At 54.7% G+C, this 16,367-nt stretch overlaps 1 protein-coding gene across 6 annotated transcripts in view; it reads right to left on the bottom strand.

Annotated features, from left to right (window-relative positions):
• Window positions 1-16,367, bottom strand: part of HPCAL1 (hippocalcin like 1) — a 118,209-nt gene that overhangs the window by 46,303 nt on the left and 55,539 nt on the right. Inside the window, exon 1 of one of the 6 annotated variants that reach the window (XM_069580196.1) lies at window positions 7,693-7,871. The exons of 2 other annotated variants lie outside the window; for them this stretch is intronic. The gene's annotated coding sequence lies outside the window, so the exon portion shown is untranslated. Of the gene's footprint in view, window positions 1-3,798; window positions 5,348-6,820; window positions 6,877-7,692; window positions 7,872-16,367 lie in introns of those variants that run through there. 3 more of the 6 variants (XM_069580199.1, XM_069580197.1, XM_069580195.1) reach the window with 3 other exon arrangements.

Genomic DNA, 16,367 nt, shown 5'->3' with positions numbered 1-16,367 from the left:
ATGAATCTGTGCTCAACCGAAGTGCAAAGCTTACCTTTTACCCTGTTAAATTCATCTTACATCCCCTCCTCCTTTCAACCTACCAGCGCTTCTGGAATTTGACAGTAGTCCGGTTTTGTACCCTCGGCCAATCTGATATACATCATGTAAAGCGGTGGGCAGACTTGGTCAGCAAGCGCCACCCCGTCACTCAAGGCCTCTGGGGGTCGGTCATCTGACTGCCAGTGAGGCCATCTAACCCCCAATATTCTGCTCCTGTTCCCAGAGGCCCAGCTGCGCCCGGCTTGAACAGCTGGGCCCACAGCTGTCCTCCGATAGCCCAGCCCATCAAAAAGCTGGGGTGTGTGCCCTCATGTAAGGCCACCCTCATACCTGTCTCCCAGCACCATCAACACCTCCCCCCTCAAATTAACTCCCAGACTTCCCTGGCGGCCCAGAGGTTAAGACTCCATGCTTCCAGTACAGGGGACACGGGTTCGATCCTTGGTTGGAGAACTAAGATCCCACACGCCGCACAGCCAAAAAATAAACATAAATAAGAATAATATCAAATCTTTACAAAATTAACTACCACAAGTAACACGTCTATCATCTGCACAATTTTTCTGAGAAACACAGTGAAGGATGTTTTATAAACAGAAAGAGGGAAACAGGGTTCCGGGGCGGCAGCGGTGACGTCAAGACCCGTCTCTGGAATCATTTGCTCGGGCGGACAATCGCAGACCCGTGCGCCAGAGACATGAATGTACATCTGGCAGATGAAGGCAGAGAGACCCAGGGAGCTGGGGCTCGGGGCTAGGGGGCAGCTCACAGGGTCACATCCAGTCCCAACGCCCACGCTGCTCTGATGTCCCCAGGAGAGGTCAGGGACACAAGGGCCTCCTTCCATGGAACGAGAAGGCTGGGAAGAACCATTGCCAAGTTCAAAACCCTGTGATTTTGCATTAAACGTTTACAGACACTTTTTAATGACATGGATACATGGGCTGAAATGATACTAAATGACATCGATGACAACATACCGCAACATCTCTTCACCTCTCTGTAAATAAATACTGACCAGAAGACATGGCCCCAAGTGTTAGCTGTGATAATCTCTGAACCGTAGGCCTGCGTTGCTTTCTTCTTTTGCTCATTTTTGCCCTTTTCACAATGAGTCTTTCACATGTGTACTCAGAGCAAAGACACTTTGAAGGACATGCTTCTCCACAACAGATACCCAGAGGACAGCAGGCTCCCCCAGGCCCCACATCCCGGACCACACGGCAGGCACCTTCTTTGTGGGGAGGGGGGTGTAGACAAGATATAAAACTGACAGCTGCAACCACATCTCTGTGATCCCCTTGGAAGTGTTAACTCCTCAAGCAAATGAGCCCCATGCTCCCGTTCGAGGTAGCCCCTTCCCAAACTTCCAAACACTGAGAATATCCCTTCCTCCATTCTGTAGCTGTTGAGTCCCGGTGCTGGAATATGCCAGAGAAACCAGATAGCTGAATGCAGCCTCAAGATGCTTCTTTGGCCTAAATCCAAACCAGTTATTCCACAGGGCCAGGGTCATCCTGTCCCCCCAAAACCCGGCCCACAGGAGGGCACAGGCCTGGAAATGACCGCCTTGCTCAACAAAGGCCTTTAGTCTGAAGGGAAGAGGCCAGCGCAGCCCCATACCTTCTGCTCAGGCAGCTCACCCTCCTTTGCACCCGCTCCGATGCCCTCTCCCCTGGTGCCTTCCAAGGCCCCTTGGCCGCTTGTGCCCCCGAAAATGATTCTCAATGTTCCTGTGTGTTCATGTGTTTACTTTCCACCCTGGGCTAACAGTTCTTCAGAAGAGAACTTCCTAAGAACCACTTTTGTGTCTCGGTACCAAACCTAGCACCTGGGTGGAGTGGAAGAGGGGAGAGAGGCAGGCAGGTCTGGGTCATGCATTTTGGTGAATAACCTTGGCCCTGGGCACTGCCCTGGGAGCTGCTCGTCTGCTAGGGAGACCCTCAACATGCAGGAGGGAGATGTGAGCAGAGAGGAAGGGAAGCTTCCAGAAGGGAGGGCTGGCAGGGGGTTGGGGCTTGGAGACCGACCAGGAGGAGTGGAGGGAGCCATGCCCAGGTGGGAGGGGTATTGTGCGGCCGGGCACTCGGGTGCCAGCCAGGTAGCTGCAGTGGGCAAGGCCACTTTACTAGAGTCTACAGACTGGGACGCAAACTTCGCAGCAGCAGCAATGTGGCACGTAAAGCAATGGAGACACAGAATAAACCCAGAGGGTCCAGCAAGTCTGGACACATGCGGCACCGGCCTTCAGCTGTGGTTCAGCTCCGCCCCCTTCCCATTCGGCCATTTAGGGCGGACGTCACCCCCGCTGTCCGGCTTCCCCCACACTTCTTGGTGTCGCCATCTAGAAGGAGAAAGCACTGAACAGCAGGGCATTGGTTTAACAAACTGTTGGGCCCTTAGAAGAATGAAACAGTAACAAAGCCTGCAAAGTCAGGCCACAAAGGATTTTAATAAACAGACTAACATTTTTCAATAAACTATTATGCTGCTTTACAACACAGTATATAAAAGATATAGCCTCATTATGGTAAACTTTCATGAAATATGCACTGTGTGACAGTCACTAAGGGGGCTGCCCTGCTCGGTGACAAGGGTTTATGTCCTCACTCATTCAGATTTCCGAGGCTGCCCCGAATTGCTCCCTGTCCGCCACGCCTGGAAGCTCCACTCCCCCAGGGGTCTTGTACTGGCTGGGCCTGAACTACTCTCCTGGACAGCGGTCTATCACCTTCTCGTTTTTTAAAATTAATTTATTTTTAAATCGAAGGATAATTGCTTTACAGAACACATATCACCTTCTTAATGAGGTCTCCCATCACCGACTTGCCTAAAATTATAAGACCTTCCAGCAACTTGCTTCCTCTCCCCACCACCCTGCTCAAAGCCTTCCTGGGGCACATAGCACCTGACAGGTGGTACAGTTTATTCACTCATCACATTTACTTTAGGTCCCCCCAAGAAATGTGGACCGCTTGAGACGAGAGGTTTGTCATTACTTTTCAGGTGGGTCCTCAGAGCCTTAAACAAAGCTCAGCATAGAGCAGGCACTCAATAAATGCCTGTTGAATGATGAACTAATGTGTATAACTTCTTGTAGCAAGGAAACAAAACTGGAATATTTAAATGTCACTTTTTTCTTCATCTGCTGCTGCTAGACCTGGCTATTTTCATATGCTTTGTTGGCATTAAAAATGGGGTCTTTTTTTTTAAGTTAAGCTCTTTAAGGTATAATTCACATACTATAAAATTCACCCATTTTAAGTATATGTTTCAGTGGGTTTTGACAAAGGTATATGGTTGTGTAACCACTGACATAACATTTTCAGCACAAGAATGGGATCTTTCAAAATTATATGTTAATGAGTGGTCATGGCTAATATGAATATATATCAGCTTTCCAACAACTCTCCTGATTATTTCAGGAGAAATAATTGATAGTTAAATAGAAAAACTAATTAATAGTTTTTCAGTTGATTTCCTCCTATTTTACCAAACACAAAAGAAGGGCAGAAAGGCAGCCAACATGTGCTTAGCACACCGTGTGCACAAGGGCTTGTCATAGACACTTTTTTGGGGTTTCACTTTCTCCTCCAATTCTCAGAGGGAGGGACTGTCCCTGACATACATAAGGGAGCTAACTTATCCAAGGTCACCTGGCTGCAAAGAGGATGATCAGGAGCTTAAATCCAGGTCAGTTCCGACTTCAGAATTCACATTCATCCCAACAAATAATGATACAGTTAATGTAAGTACCAGCAGTGATGATGACGTAGCTGTAATCTGTGTTCTTCCTCTGTGGCTTGTCTGACAGCTTTGTCTTGAGTTTCTTAAGTGATATGAAGTAGGGGTGGGGGCCATGTCCATTCTTTCTGCCACTGTGCTTCACCCAGACTGCCGTGACACACAGCTTGGGGCCTGAGCAAAGCCCCCACCCCACCCCCACCACCACCCCAGCCCCAGGATGAGTAGCAGGGTGTCCAGGAAGGACAGGTTCCTTGTCAATACAGTGCTGCTAGGTGAACTGTATAGAGAACAAAACATCGCTAATGAAAACACACACACACACACACACACACAGGCTCCCTGAAAGTAGTTGAGGAATTATCCCACATATGAAATCACGTCTGTAGGATTTGGGATCTGTCCGGGGCATCCCAGGGTAGCATGTACCCCAAAATGTTGCCTCTGCACTGGGAGGATAGGTAGGAATTCTCTCCCCTCCCCACACTGCCTTGTTTTTGTACAATTGTCTCATTTTTCTTCTCAAAAGACAGCTGACTAGGGAAGAGACCCCCAGACCCCCTCTGGGCTCTGATCCCCCTGCAAAGACCACCCTTCTGGATTCTTCCATTGCACAGATGTCAGCCTACCACCCCTAACTGTCCTATCTGTCCAGGAAGTACTTTAAGGCATCTCTTCCATGTGGCCAGTAGGCCAACAAAGTCCCGTCCCTTGGGCATCCTCCCCGGAGCAGAAGAGACAGACCATCGACCAATCACAGGCAAACAGACAAGGTAATTGCAGACTGATCCTCACCAGGGAGGATGGCGGGGTTAGGACACCATCTCAATGCTGCTGCTGGAGACATGGAGATGGGGGTGAGGGGGTGGGGTTCTGTCTGCCTCCTCTCTGTCCCACCTTAGCTCCCAGGCCCTTCCAAGAGGCCATTGCAGAACCTACAGTCAAAAGCACTCTCTCCCTCTGCACCCAAGAGCTCTTCTCCAGACTCCCTCCTGCCTCACTTGGACCCTTGTCACGTGTTTATCTTTAAACTTGATGTACCTGTGTCTGTCCACCTGCATGCCCCACAGGGTGCTGGCTGGCTCCAAACCAGGCCTCCCATCTGGAGGGTCATCCCCTAGGGGGCAGGACAGGGCCCCATCTCTGCATCCTGTGCACCATAAACAGTGAAGAGAAACAGCCTCCGCCCCTCAGGACACTCTGTAAAGACCACCAAGAACTGCCAAGTGAAGGGCAACAGGCAACCCTGGAAGGCAGGTGTCGACCCTGAAATGAAAACAAACAAGACGAGAAGGGAACACACAGAGGAGAGAGGGCCCGTGCAGGGAGGCCACCATCAGTGATTTTTTTTTTTTTTTTTTGCCCTGTATTCTGCCAACTTAGGTTGTTACATAACTCTTCTAATTAAAATAAGTGTGTTATGTGGCCCTGTCCCCTGGGCGCTGGCGTTCTGCCCCAGTGACCCGGAGGTCGTGGCCCAGCGGCTCAGGGGAAGATCTAGGACACCCAGAAGGAAGGAAGGGGAGGCACAGGACTGTAGGGACATGGCGGGGGGTGGGTGGCCAACCCAGCCAGGTCACCCTGAGCTTGGGGACAGCCAGTCAGGGGAGGGAGCGGGGGTGTGAGGACTCATCCAGCCGGATTTTCCTAGAGGCCCCTGGGGGGAAAACACAGACTAAAATGCATCAGAAAGTCCTGCCTGCCTCCTCTCTGTCCCAGCTCGGCTCCCATGCCCTTCTAAGAGGCCGGTGCAGACCTACAGGCCAAAGCACTCTCTCCTTTCCACCCAACACGCCCCCTCCAGCCCCCAGTCCTGCCTCACCCGGACCCTTATCATGGATTCATCTTTGAGCGAGATACACCCATGCCTGCTCCGCTGCCCTGGGAGCCAGGCCTCGCCTGCAGGACCCAGGGGAGGCAGGGTGGGGGGCTTGGATTAAGAATCCCCAGGGCCCTCTGGTTAGGAATGGGAACATCCAAGCCTTCAGGGCAGGGGCGCTGCTGGGGCAGGTCAGGGCCCCCCGCTTCCCACGGGCCTGCAACTGCCAAGGGCCAGGCGGAGGAGCGTCTGTTCCCCGAGGCTGATGCGGGGGTGAAGGGGGCTCTCAGTGAGAAGGGGGCCTCCGGTCCAAGGGGTCAGCTCTGGACCCCAGCAGGAAGGAGCCACCCCAGGGCCACGGAGCCTGCACCCAGAAACCAAACCATGGTGTGTGACTCGGCCTAGGCCTGGGACCCAGGGCACTGAAGATTGGGGATCTCCTCCAAAGCCCCCCGGCCCTGGAATCAAGGGACCTTTTGTCCCCGACTAAGGACTCTGAAACATTAAAACCCACCCACTCCAGGGGCTTTTTTGTCTGCTACCATCTGTCCTGGGACCTGCTCCGCCACCCAATCTCCGGTTTCTAGGAACATTCCTGTCACTTGTCACTTTAGATCACTTTAAATTTTAATTTTTCTATTATCAAGTCAGATGATAACAATGCTACATCGAGGGCTCTGACCATCTCATGTCTTATTCATGGAGAAGCGGCAGTGTCTTGAATGTGCTGGGGGGTGGGGTGGGGGTGCTGGACCTGTTCCTCCCAGGACAAAGCCCGCTGCTCCAGGCCTCAGTTTCCTGCCTGCCTCCCATTCCAGTCGGCCCGCCCGCCTCTCCCAGCCCGCAGGCTGATCTCTGTCCTGGAGCATCCTAGGCGCCCAGGCCTGCTGGCCTCAGTGGCCTGGCCTTGGCTGGAGCTCTCAGCCCCCAGTATCACACCTGTTCAAGACTGTCCCACCTGCGGGGCAAGGCCAGCGTGGGGACAATGAGGCTGGAGGGGGGCCCTGTGGTGCTGATCTGCTAACTCAGGGAGGCACTGAAACATCAGGGGCAGGGAGAGAGTCCAGGGGGCTTCTGGAGGCCATGGGGGGCTAACCATCTCCCCCAGGACCAGCTTCAGCTTACAGGCCAGGGAGCGTGGGCTCCCGCTGCCCCAGTGGCAGTGCCCATGACACCGTGTCTCATATATGCCTCCCTGCTCACCTCCCAACCCACCTGGGCTCTCGGGCATCAAGCCTCACCCATCGTGTGCCCCCCACACGGAGTGCAGCGTCTGGAACACAGTAGGGGGTTAATAATTGATGGAGGGCAGGGAACGGGCACTCAACACACTCAGACAGAACCAAACCGCGCCCCGAAGAAGCACCCCTCCACCCTCACCTGAGCCACGTAGCCCGCAGAGCCACGCGGCTCGCGCCCCGGAAACGCGGCACATTAGATCTTCAGCCCCAGTTGAAGAACGATCAGAACCGGACACGGAGCCAAGGGGCAAGCAGAGCCAGCTGGTGAAATGAGACTGCAGTCTGTTCACCAGACACCGACAGGTAAGCCACGGGGCTCTCGGGCTTTTTAGGTAAGAGAGCGCAGGCCCTCGAGGTACATTTCTGCATCTGCAGGCTCGTCGGGCAGAGGAAATAAGGATGGGAAGCAGCCTGTTAAGGAGCAGAGAACTGTCCAAGTGCAGTGAACCCAGTCACAGCCTGCCACCCACTGCGGCTTCCTGATCGGGACCGGGGCCAAGCCCGGCCTGGCGCCATGGGGCTGCTGACACGAGGGATCCCACTCAGCTCTGAGGCGATCCAAGCCACCCGGAGGCCAGCACCTCGTCTTCCTGCCTGCAGCCCATGAACCAATCCTCAGAGAGACAGTCTGGTTCTGCACACAGGGGGCTTGAACTTCCACAGCTGGGGACAAACACGGAACAGCCAAAAAATCCTAACCCCAAAGTCCCCTGTGAGCACATGTGCATACACACACACCACACACACCACACACACACACCACACACACACACCACACACACACACACCACACACACACACCAGGTTCCGTGCATGCAGCCGTGGACACGATGGACACACACTCACAGGTGCTGCAGCTCTGTCCTCCACCCCACGCCCCAGTGCCACTGGGATGGCTGGGAACCAGGCTGGAAGCGAACTAAGAAGAGGCGTTGGGATGGGGAAGCAGGGACTGACCAAGGGGAGAGGGGGACTCGGGAGAGAAAGAAGAAAAGGGCTCCTAGGTTCATTCCGCTCCCTCCACTGGGGCCCCCTCCAAGGACAAGCTTGGGCTGCCCTGGGCAGGCTGCCAAACATAATACCTGAGTCCCCAGCAGCCCCGGGGGCCCAGCCCAGTCGGCTCTCGACGATAAGTGGACCAGGTAGGTATGTGCCTGCATGTGGAGATAAGGGCTGTTGATGGAAGGAGAAAGTTGGTTTTTCCAGAATGTTTAGAAGTACATTTCAAGGAGTGGAAAGGTTTCAAGGACACACTGGGAGTGGCCCAGCGAGGCCAGTGCCTTTCGCTTTTTTCAAAATCCCAAGTTGAACCTCTTAAAGCATAATTAATTCCGGTCTAGTTGAACTCATGCTTCCTTTGAGCTCTCGTGCAGCTTTCTCTGGTGGATCCAAACACAGCATATACTATTTGATTAAGGAGGAATCAAGGGACTTTCCTGGCGGGCCCAGGAGTTCATACTCCGTGTTCCCAATGCAGGGAGCATAGGTTTGATATCTGGTCAGGGAACTAAGATCTCACATGCCACATGGCACAGGCAGAAAAAATAAAAAAATAAATAAGTAACATACAGAAACAACAAAAGAGGGAATCAAAAGGTGACAGCGTTGACTGGCTCAACTGCCACCTCCTCCTCAGATCCCTCCCACGGCACTGCTGGTCACGGGAGCTGTTTCAGGACCACTGTGAGGACACCTCTCACTGGCCAGAGAGCCCCTGGGGCAGGAGCAGGTTCCGCAGTGGTTGAACCTGCTGTTCATCAGAAGGAACTGAACCAGAGGCAACCAGGAGGTCCACGGGCCCTGCTCGTTCAAGCGACCACAAACAAGACCTGTGTTATCAACCTGCCTCCTGCCCTGTGCCAGCCCCCTTCTCACTTCTTGGAGCTTGGCTACACTCCCACAGGTCCATGTCCGGAACAGGGCTCAGGCCCCACATGGAAGACAAAAGCGGGTTCCCAGCCCTGGGAAGCCCCTGGTGGCTCAGATGGTAAAGAATCTGTGTGCCAAGGCAGAAGACCTGGGTTCGATCCCTGGGTCAGGAACATCCCCTGGAGATGGGCATGGCAACCCACTCCAGTATTCTTGCCTGGAGAATCCCATGGACAGAGGAGTCTTGCGGGCTACAGACCATGGGGTCACAAAGAACTGGACATGGCTGAGTGACTAAATAACAAGCCCTGGGCCTGGATCCCATGGAGCCTAACCCTACGCCTAAAACCACCCAAGCAAGAGGCTCCAGCTACGTCCTCAGGCTGAGAACACGGAGAGAAGGGCCCCAAAAGAGCAGGGGGGGAGGGCAGGAGCCGGCATCGAGCTGTCCTTCCTGGCTCAGAACCTCTCTTCTTAAGTTCACTAGGAAAACTCACTTCTTCCTGGACACTGGGGTCTACACCTGCGCCCTGTCTCACTGCTGGGAGGGGTTCCCCGCCCCCCTCGTCTCAGCAGACACGTCTGGGCTCACACCCTGGACAGGGGCCAGGCCAGGGCTCAGCTCAGCTCCACACAGAACCCAGACAGGTGCCCAGGGCACGTGTCTACACTCAACCAGCCGCTGGACTCCCAGCCAGAAGGCAGGAAGGCAGATGTCCTTGAAGAGCCAAGAAGGGCGCCCTGCGACCTTGACAGGTTCGCTGATACCACGAGGCTGGGAAACCCCAGAGAGAATTCCCTAGGAGGCAGAGGAAGCAGCAGTCGGCCATGGGACATGTGAGCCCCAAAGAAACAACCTGGAAGAGGTGAGATGGAGCCCAGAGATCAGGCCTGGAGAGTCCTGATGCAGCTTCAGGCATGGCGGGGTCGTCCCCACTCCCTGGCCCCTCAAGTGGGAGGAACAGGCCTCTGCCTTGGCCACGACCCCAGAGCGGCACCTTCAGCCGGTCTGGGTGCTGGGTCAGCTCTGCCACACAGGGCAGGCTGGGCAATCGGGCACCAGGGGCACACAAGGTAGGTCCAGGTCCTGCCTGGAGGCAGCCTAGGGCTTTTCCCCAACCCCAAGAAAAGGCCACTGGCTTGGGAGACGCGCTCCGAGGACAATCCAGGGCTTGCGGCATTCCTCTGCTGTCTCTCCCCACAAGGGAGGGATGTTGGCGAAGAAACGGAGCCAGTTGTGGCAATGACTTCCAACAGATATAATCAAATTATCTATTCCTGGATTCTGCAAGTACTGAAATGTCGTAATTCAATTCCTGAAATGTCATTTGGAGCTGCTGGTGTGGGCAGCAGGGAAGCTCAGTAAACACGCATCATTCAAACCCAAACATACACCCGGGACCCGGAGCCCCGGCGCCCCACGCTGTCCCTGGGGGCAGTGGGGGAAGGTGGCGGTGACCCAGAGGAAATACTGCGGAGACCATGGGAGGTGTGCCAGGGAGCAACGAGGACGTGACACACGGAGCTCCGGGATTGAGCGCCTGCAGCATCGTGAGGCGTCGAAAGGATCCTGAGAAAGGTCCCCAGCAGTCACCAAAGCTCCACTGACCATGGGATTAAATGCCAGTCTGGGGGACAAAGAAGAGAGGGACCTGCCCTGCACTCGGGGCCTCCAGTCCAGCGACCGTGGGTGCACACCTGTGGGCAGGCACACACTAACACACACGTGCACACGTGCAGTCGCCAAGTCCCGGGACAGGCACTAAGAACCATGTGACTCACGAGGACCCTGGGCAGCTCAGGTGTCCAGGGCAGACCCACCCCCAGCACGAGGCTTACTGCAATTCCAAGGATCCATGGGGGGCTCTAGTCAGGGGGCCGTGCAAGGGGACAAGAGCTTTTCTGGTACTTTGACAAAAATTCAGGGGCTCCTGCAGCTCTAGCCTCCTTGATCTAAGGTCAAACACTGGCGCCAAGTGCCAAGGGCTCCCTGTGCCTACCGCTAGAGGCTCAGAGATGCACAGGCAGAGTGTCCATGCCGAGGAGTAGAAACCAGGACAGTATACAGTCCAGGGGAGTGCAGGGCTGTGGGAGCCTAGAGGCAGACAGGGCAGGGACCAGAGGCCACCGAGGTAGGGCTGGAGCCACTGAGGTGGGAGGCTGAGGCTATGGACGGGCCGCGGAGGAAGGAAGCTTCAGATCAGGTGGGCCAAGTGCCGTCAGCTGGGGATGGTCAGATACATGTTCTCTGGGAAAACCAGAGCTGTAGGTGAGTTTTGAGATTTTGCTATTTACAGGAGCCCAGCAGGGAACGCTTCTGGTGCACAAAGCACCCCTCAGGGTCCACATTCCAGTCTGGTGGGCGCTCAGGGTGGGCCCACAGGACACGGCTGGTGGGGACTTGCATCCAGCAGGAGAGGTGCGGCCTTGGGAAGATGGTGGGAGGAGCGGGCTCCAGAAAGCAGAAGACCCGGGTTAGGTCCAGATCGGCTTCTCGGGGCTCCCTCGTGCCCTGTCTTCTCAGAGCCTGGGTGAAACTTGAAGGCCTGGGGCAGGTATATGGCGAGGGCACCCACTCAGCTGGTAAAGAATCCACTTGCAATGCAGGAGACCTGGGTTCGATCCCTGGGTTGGGAAGATGCCCTGCGGAAGGGAACAGGTACCCACTCCAGTATTCTGGCCTGGAGAATTCCATGGACTGTATAGTCCCTGAGGTCAAAAAGAGTTGGGCACAACTGAGCGGCTTTCACTTTCACTTACTGTTCAACAGCATCACCGGGGAGGAGCAAAAGCAGGGTCAGAGGACCTGAGTTCTAGTTCCAAAGTGTGTGTGTGTGTGTGTGTGTGTGCGTGTGCAGGGGAGGGGGACACAAATCTCTCCCACCCAGCTCCCTGGGCAAGTCATTTTCAGGCTGGTGTCAGAGGGGCCAGGATGCATGTGCCTGGTGACACCTAGGTGACCTCACCTAGATGCGGGAGCGTGCAGCTCAGGAAAGGGCCTTCCTGAGTTCAAGGTCCCAGCTACTAAAGGATACACAGTGGGAACACAGGGTGGTGGCGGGGGGTGGTGGCAGGACCCTCATCTCCTATAAGCAGGTGCTGCCCCTGCCGTGGGAGGGCTGCAGGCACAGAGGAGGGGGCTCAGTCCCCCCAGGAAAGGGGTAAAGGCATGACAGGAGGGGCAAGGACACTTGGGCAAGGAGGCAGTCAGGGGAAGGGAAGGGAAGTGCCGTGGAAACCAGTAGGGGAGAGTGTCCTCTCAATAGCTGTCAGGTTCAGGTGGTCCTGGGGGCTCCTCCGCAGGCACCAGGCCCTCCATCAGCCACTCCCAGTCTGCGGCTGCTCTGGAGGGCAGAGGATAGGACGGACAACACTCGGAAAATCAGGAGCCCCAAGGGAAGGGCAAGCGTGTGGGTGCACTCCAATACCACCTCCCCAAGCAAGAAGCCAGCTCTGAGTGCCCTCAAAGAACCCCAAGTTCTGGGAGCCTGGGTACCCGACAGAGGGCCAGAGGGCACCATCTCCAGGAGTCCCTATAGGCTCTTCGTAAGCTGCAGCTTCGAGGCCCTAAACACAGTCTCTTCCCCAGTCCCAAAGGCCACCTCCTTTGGGAGGCTGCTCATGGCCAGACGCCTTCCCAGCGGGCACATCCCACCACCCAGCTCCTGCACCCCTCTGCACCCCAAATCACCCTGCCCTGATCACCAGTGAGAAGGCCCACTGAAGGCCACCACGCCCCGGGCACACGTTAGGCGATCTTGACCTCCAAGGCAGGCATGGTGTCTCCGCCTTACACACTAAATCCCAAGGCTCAGGGACTGGGAAACGGCTGATCTGAGGGCACAGCCACGGGGCAGGCTCAAGATCTGAACCTCCGTCCTGGCTCTGGGTGAGGGGCGCTCACACCTTGGCTGACCTTGGGAGCTGGTTTAAAATGCAGGTTCCAGGCTTCATCCTGGGGATTCCAATCGGCAGGTCTGGGAGGTCCCAGGAGTCTCACTTCCCCAGCCAGCTCTCCTGGTGGTTCTGAGGGGAGTGGGTCACCTCTTCCAGAAACACAGAGACGCCTCAGCATCTCTCATAGAACTGAAATGCTGCAGGAAAAGTTTACGAGAGAGAGCCCACGTGGACATGGCCAAGTCTGGGGGCTGCAGAATGGAGATAATGGTGGTGGGGGGACTTCCACCCACCCATGCTGGTGGGCACACTGCTCCCTTCACACGGCCAAGCCCTCTGAATCAGAAATGCTCTTCCTCCTGGCCACAGTGTCACACTGACCTCAGAAGAATGGCTACACTGCTCTTTACTATATTTGTCTTTGAAAAAAAACAAGAGAATCCCACTTATCTTCAAAGCCCATTTCAAAAAAAAAAAACTCAAAAAACTCAGCATGAGCTAGAGAGAATGGTTCCGCAAGGCTTTGTGTCTTTGGGAAAACCACTTACCCTCTCTGAGCTGGAGAGTCCCAGCCAGGCAGTACCCTAAGATCCCTCGCTACTCAGGAAACACCCGACCTCATCCTTTCTAATACAGGCCAGTGTGAAAGTGAAGTAAAAGTCGCTTCAGTCATGTCCGACTCTTTGCAACCCTGTGGACTAAAACAGTCCATGGAATTCTCCAGGGCAGAATAGTGGACTGAGTAGCCTTTCCCTTCTCCAGGGGATCTTCCCCAACCCAGAGATGGAACCCAGGTTTCCCGCATTACAGGCGGATTCTTTACCAGCTGAGCCACAAAGGAAGCAATACAGGCCAGGGCTCTGCTAAAAGCCACCATTCAAAGCAGTCCCTTAAAGGAGCACTTCTATCTGACAGAGGACAGAGTAGGCAGCGCTCCCCACTCCCTTCACTGTGGGGGCCGGGGCAGGTGCCATGCAGGTGCCCCCCGAAACAAGCGGGCATTTTGCACAGCCTTGGGGCCTGCCTCCCTCTCTCTGCAGCGGCAGAAACGGGATCCCTTGTCTGCAGATAAGCACAGGGACTGCTACACTCCCCCGTCTGGCTGCCAACTGGCTGCAGCCCACAATAGCACATTGTGAAGGCCTGGGCCTCCTTCCATCCCCAGGATCACCTTTCTTTCCCGAAGGAATGAAGGCTCATCTAAACAAGGGAAGAGCAGAAACGGTCCTGCCCCATTCTTGCCACTCTCCCTGGATGTCTCTCCATAGAAATAGACCCCCAAGAACACCAGCCTGAACCTCTCAGGGGAGCAGGACCCAGAGGCATTTGAGGCTCTGCCCGCTGCTATACTAGCCTCCCACAGGTGCTGTCCCCACCTGATGGTCCAGGCGCCACCCACACACCTGCCCGGGGCTCTTCCCCTGGCCTGAGGCTGCCACCCTCCCCCAAAGCCACCAGTCTGCCTAGCAGCTCTGCCTGCTATTGCCTGCACTCCACTCTCCCCTTTGATACTGCCTATAGCAAGCGCTCAATAAAGACTGGCGGGATTGAGAAACCCGAACTCAAGGACAGCATAGTCAAATCAAACCAGCACGGAGGTTCTGCTCAACCATGTATCAGCTATGTAAGCTTAGACGCATCACTTGACCTCTCTGAGTCTCGGTTTCCTCCTTATGAAAGAGAGGCGAGAACCCCAGGTCCTGGGGATATTGCATGAATCAAATTAGCTGATGTATATGAAAGCACTCGGCAGGCTCTCAAGAGCCATGGAAATGTTATTAACGTGATTATCGAAAGACACAGTCACCATAAGAGAGCCCTGCTGCTGCTGCTGCTAAGTCACTTCAGTCGTGTCCGACTCTGTGCAACCCCATAGACAGCAGCCCATCATCCCTGGGATTCTCCAGGCAAGAACACTGGAGTGGGTTGCCATTTCCTTCTCCAATGCATGAAAGTGAAAAGTGAAAGTGAAGTCGCTCAGTCCTGTCCAACTCTTCGCGACCCCACAGACTGCAGCCCACCAGGCTCCTCCGTCCGTGAGATTCTCCAGGCAAGAGTGCTGGAATCGGGTGCCATCGCCTTCTCCATATGAGAGCCCAACCTTCGGATATAACTGAGCAACATCTACAACCTAAGAAAGGCTGTGAGCAGAATGTTAATAAGCATTACACACACAGCTTAGGGAACAAAGTAACTGACAAATCAACCATCTCAAGTCCCAGATGGGACTGGCTTCACGAAAACAATGAGGAGAGAGCTGGGCTTGGCCGAGATCCTTTGCTGGGAGTTCTCCCTTCCAATCATTTGAAAGCAATTAAGGTAACTGATGTTGACGCTGAAGCTCCAATACTGTGGCCACCTGATGCAAAAAGCTGACTCACTGCAAAAGACCCCAATGCCGAGAAAAGATTGAGGGCAGGAGGAGAAGGGAGCGACAGACGATGAGATGTTTGGATGGCATCACCAACTCAATGGACATAAATCTGAGCAAACACCAGGAGGTAGTGAAGGACAGGGAAGCCTGGCGTGCTGCAGTCCAGGGGGTTGCAAAGTGTCGGACACGACTTAGCAACTGAACAATAACAATGAAAGATAACTGATTCAAATTTCAGAGAAAGCAAGATGTGCGTTCTTTTGCAAACATTCCTCACGAGATGATGGAAAGAAAATGAAACCAGCTTGTTCTTTCTTTCATCCTCCACCCACTCCTGACCAATCCCCCATCACCTGGGAGACTACGACCATCTAATGCCCCAGGGTGACCATGTACACCAGGGTTTCCAGGATAGTCACACCCATCCTGATCTAATATTTATAGGCACAGAGGCCCCCAGCCAACAGGCCAGGTGATGAGGTCCATGAGAGCAGGGCTTGCGTCTGGCCATCTCACTCCCACAGGGTCCCAGCTACGCACAGATGCATGGCACAAGCCTGAGTAAGCTACTGAGAGACGGCTGCCGACTAAGTGACGAAAAGTGTGATGAAAGGAAGAGAGAAGAGGAGGACCAGAGGGAAGGGGAGAGCGAGAGAGGGGTGAGACCCCCAGCGAACCACCCTGGACCATGCACAGGGCTCAGGCCTCGTGCTCGGAAGATGGCTGGATTCCCATCAGAGGGCATTCGTTCTCCCAAGCGAAGTTTGATGAGGTCTGGCTTTATTGTCCTTGCTTTCCACTTTTCAGTATTTCATAAAAGGCCATCAGATAGGCTCCAAAAGCTCAGCCCACCCTTCCTGGAGGTGGTGGTGGGGGGTGGTGTCCATGGAACGTCTCAGCTTCTTGAACAAGGCTTCACGTGCCTGGACCCCCACCCCCCTCCCTACCCCTAGTGAGCTCTCCCTGCACAGCCCCTTCCAGGAATGCCTCCCTGACACCCCAAACCTTGAGGGAGTCAGGCCTCCCCCTTTAGCCTCCATCAGGGTGCTCCTGGGGTCTGACCGCTCTTGAGAGACCGGGAGCCTTTGCTAGTGACCAATGCCCTCAAAACGAGATCCAGGGGAATGTCAGCTGAAGAATGAATGATGAAGAACAAGTGAGTGAAGGTTCAGTCCTCGTGCTAAACCGAGGGTGATAATGTGCAAGGAGGCGGAGAGCAAAGGCAGGGTCTTTCAAGATGGGGAAGAAAGAGGAACCAAACTTCCACTGGAAAGGGTTTTCCCTGTGTGTTACTGCAACCCTAAATATGGAAACAGAATCACCCACCACTGCTGGGATTGCTGGACTTGGCCAGGGTGGAGAGAAGCTGGCCTGACATTAG

Source organism: Ovis canadensis, chromosome 3, assembly GCF_042477335.2.
Source record: "Ovis canadensis isolate MfBH-ARS-UI-01 breed Bighorn chromosome 3, ARS-UI_OviCan_v2, whole genome shotgun sequence".
NCBI lineage: Eukaryota > Metazoa > Chordata > Mammalia > Artiodactyla > Bovidae > Ovis > Ovis canadensis.
This window is presented reverse-complemented; position numbering and strand designations above follow the sequence as displayed.